Source organism: Rhinopithecus bieti, unplaced genomic scaffold (genome assembly GCF_001698545.2).
Source record: "Rhinopithecus bieti isolate Rb0 unplaced genomic scaffold, ASM169854v2 scaffold_17812, whole genome shotgun sequence".
NCBI classification, from domain to species: Eukaryota; Metazoa; Chordata; class Mammalia; order Primates; family Cercopithecidae; genus Rhinopithecus; species Rhinopithecus bieti.
The window spans coordinates 217051-221277 of NW_016808909.1; the positions used below are offsets into that span (position 1 = coordinate 217051).

Sequence of the window (4227 nt, forward strand, 5' to 3'; positions counted from 1 at the left end):
CGGGCAACCCCCACGTCTGACCCTCCCACACACACAATGTAGTCATAGAAACACCTAGAGAACCTCGAGCCCCGCCGCGGAAGAGGCAGGAGAGGGAAGAAAAGCCTCGGGCGGCCGAGGTGGGGGTGGGGGCGAAAGGGGACGGCCAGCCCCAGATCCAAACCAGTTCCAACGACAAAAACAGCCAGCGGCGGGGGGCGAGGGGAGAGGGACGGTCTCCCCACCCGGCGGCCAACCCTCCCGCTCACAGTTGCTCACAACAAAGTGAAAATCCGCCCTCCAGACGGACCCCATTCCTCCACACCTTTTCCCATGTGTGACCTCACTACCAACAACATCTGATGTTTGCCGAGACACGCATTCAAAGGGGTCTCTCCAAAGGAGTTAAATAATTAGGTCACGCAACTTGTAGGCATCTAATTCTCACGCGAGTTTACCCCGCTCCCCAAACCCCAAACAAACAACAAACCAACCAAACCCATCGGAAAGAACTCAAAGGCAGCATCTGGGCGACACCCCCTTCCTACATTCCCCCCAGTTATTTACTGGGTGACCCGGTCCTTTCTCTTCACCTCCTCACCCAGCGCCTCTGATTATGAGATAATGGATTTTGCGATTGTTCTTGTCAGGGAAAAAAATCTCCACCGAACTCCGCGTTTTCATCTTTCGACTGTTTTATTTAAGCCAATGGGAAGGTATTGAGAGCAGTAATTGATTCATAATGATCCATAAATCGATGTCGGAAAGCGGGGGGTGAGGGTGGAGGTGTGCTAAGAGTAAGGGGGGTGGCGATGCTGTTTATTTTATTTCTAAAGCTTCAAGTAAAGTAGCTTTGACACTGTTGGGGCTGGGGGGGAGGAGCTGTTGGGCTCTGCCGGATCATCCATCATCCCTGTCACCCAGAGTCTGCCCGGAGGAGCCGTAGACGCAATCTCCCTTCTGTCTCTACACCGAAACTATTAATATTAAAACCTCCCTTCAAACACTGCCCCGACGGTCTCCATTCTCATCACAATCTGACCGGCCTCCCCCATCAGACCAGCATTTCCCCCGCGCGGCACCTTCTCCCAGCCCGGGCCCGGAGGGAGGGGGCCCGCCCTGGCGCGCGAAGCCCAGAGTTGATGCTTGCAGCTATAACTGGAACGGGCCCTGCTGCTGCCCCCATAGTTTGCAATACGTTGGTCCAACTCTAACACACGCCCCAGGAAGGCCAGGTGAGGGCCAGGGTAGCCCTCTGCACGCCCCGCTGCCGCGGCCCAAGCCTCTGTCCTGCCTCCTCCCAGGCTCCAGGACGCGCGTCCGCACCAAGCCCGCTGGGTGGGCGGCGGGGGCTGCGGCCGCCGAAGCTGGGGCCACTCGGCGCATCCAGACACCCGGACACCGGACTTTCTAACTGAGGGGCAACTTGTAGCGGAGGTCCAGGCTCCTTATCAAATTGCTGGCGTGCTAGACTAATGGAGAACTTGTGGAGGATCCCTGTCCAGTCCCTTTGAAGGAAGGTCCCTCCTTTGACAGCTGCTAGAGATATTAGCCACATTTCCCTTCCCAAATCTGCTCCGGGTTAACAGGCCCGCGGGGGCGGGAGGGGGTGAGGAGGCAGGAGGATCCCGGTGGACTCTAACGAGGGTGAGAGCTGGGGGCGTGAGGGGTGCTGACCTAGGGGGTGGGAGAGAGGAGGGGTGGACGGAAGACACAGACTTTCCTGGTCTTTTCTCTTTTTTTCGTTTAAAATGTGGCTTCTTGCTCAATTCCCAACCCTTAACAGATGGCGACTGCAGTTCTCTCAGAATTTCTTAAAGAAAGGGAAACCTTTGGAATTTATTTCTGCTTTTGCTTTTCATATAAATAAAAAAGTGTTTTATATTACTCTTGTTTTGGAGAACATAAGCAATTTTATTCAGACTACAGTATTTCCTTTAACACTATATGGTTGTCAAAACACCATTCCCAGTTTCTTTGCTTTTGACAGCTGAGTCTTTCTTAAATATACCCAAATCGGAACTCTTTACACTAAATAGTAAACCCGAGATAGGAGCAAGTGCCTTCCGGGGTGGTGTAAAAAAAGCATTATAAAAATTGAACAAATCTATCACTTATCTGTCTTATCATAGGGTTGGGGTGGGGAGAGCAAGGTAATGCAAACAAATATTACAGTTATCATTCGTCTCCCAATATTTAAGAAGGTTAAAGTTAACATGATAGGACGTGGGTTTGACGAATAAACTAAGCATGAGATGACTTTATTCATTAAAACCAAGGATTGAGAGCTCTGGTCTCTAAACTTTGAGATAACTTAATAATTTCATAAAACACATCCTAAACATGAGCCAAGTACCAAGTAAACCCTTCAGCATTTACTGAGTGGAAAGAAAAAAAGGTTTTTTCCTCACCTGATGTGAGAGTTGATTTATGGGGAATTTTCAGAGTTTACACAAAAGCATTTAAAGTAAAAGTAGGCAAACATTTAAAATTTACAAAAAGACTTCATGTAAGATAGAATAGCAAAAATGAAAGGGAAGCTATCTCTTTTTTCCAAGTGGCACAGAATTTCTCTATTTAGTTTGTGTCAGAAGCATTATTTCTATGTTTAAACAGCAACACACCACTTAAACTGATAAATGTATGTGTAAAAATTCTACCTAACTAAATATGATACAAAACAATAAAAGTTTATTTCCTTGGTCATTTATATAGAACTTCCATAAATGCTGTCTGAAATGGAAAGATGGAAGAGTCCCAAATAAATATAACTATGGATTTCTTCCAAGTTTAAGTTTGCAGAGATAGTGAATTATTTCCCTAGCCGGTTGACATCACATATCTAGCTAAAGTTTACGGTATTATTCTTTCTAAACAAAGATTCAAAATTTAAGAGTTACAAAATTCCAGGATAGTATATTCATTTGAAAATTGATGGGACATGCCTCACTCTTTTTGCACACTTTAGCAGACATTGTTTGCGCAGTCTCAGTAAGCTAATGGTATAAATTTCCAGGAATGTTGCATAAAATTTTGAAAATGGCATTACACTGTCCATTTTGTTTTGTTTTGTTTTCAGAGAAAAATTTAAGTTTAGTGATCAAATCATCACCCTAGCATCCCTGCACATGGAGGTGTCTGAAATAAAAATACACAATATAATTTATAAAATATTAATGATTAAGTAATCTTTTAAAGTCAAAATTTCAAACTCCATAGAAGTTGTTTACTTATCTATGAACACCCATATGTAAACATATCCAACAGTATTGTAGTAAGACAGGCAGAGGAAAAACACAGGCAGATAAATTACCTTTGAGCACAGACATTATTTCTCACGTTGTAAAATTAACCTGAAAAGTCCTTTATTCTGGCAGAGGATGACCATGGAAAGCTTTATCTGAAAGTATATATTTTTTAACTTCATGCATCTAAAAAGGAGGTTGAGCATGTTCAAGGGGATCTTTCAACCTGGCTCATTATGTACACAGAGTTTCGTACCTTTAGAAGTTTTCTGCTGGTGGAACTTATAGGCCAAATAGACATTCAAAGGCTACAGATGACTACCTTACAAATTATTGATAAGTTTAAAATATACTCAACTGCTAGGGGGAAAAATTATCACCTACTTTTAACACTGTATAGAGTTGGCATTGTGCAGCCTTGTCCTCAAACCATTAAAACGCAAAAGCCTAACAAAAAATCAAAATGAAATATTTATTACCGCATTTTGTGACTTAACACCTTTTTTTTTTTAACATAACGTCACAGTCCTCATACAAGTATTTTCATGTAAATTTGACAAAGCTTAAAGGTAACAGCATTTTCTTCTAGTGAGGAACACGTGCTGAGAAAAGAAGAATTCATGGACATACAATACCAATTCCACAGCAGATCTGATACTAGCAAAACATTCTTTTTTTTCAATTGAGGTAAACACATAGAATATCTAACATGAAACAATTAATAGACCGAACTCTGTACGAAGTTTGTTACAGTATTCTCTTGCTCCTTTTTATCCCCCAAGCTTTGAGTTTCTGATAAAGTCCTAGTTACGGTTCAATGACCATTAATAACTTTTTTTGTGTTGAGGAAAGCTGCCCAACTTAAGATTGTTGTGTCCACAACCAAGGCTCAGAACTTCTGGAAGAAGCTCCTGCTCTGTCTTTAAATCTTCATTGGCAAGCTCTTTGAAGAAGAGTCCCCCAAAAATAATAATAAGAATTGGCTTATGAAGCACGAACTATA

General features: G+C 43.2%; 1 protein-coding gene across 8 annotated transcripts in view; it reads right to left on the minus strand.

Moving 5' to 3' along the window:
* Positions 1–3677: 3677 nt before the first annotated feature.
* Positions 3678–4227, minus strand: part of MEIS2 (Meis homeobox 2) — a 221002-nt gene continuing 220452 nt past the window's right edge. For all 8 annotated transcript variants that reach the window (XM_017887762.1, XM_017887763.1, XM_017887759.1 and 5 more), the window contains one exon: positions 3678–4227. This exon is cut by the window's right edge and continues 879 nt beyond it. The gene's annotated coding sequence lies outside the window, so the exon portion shown is untranslated.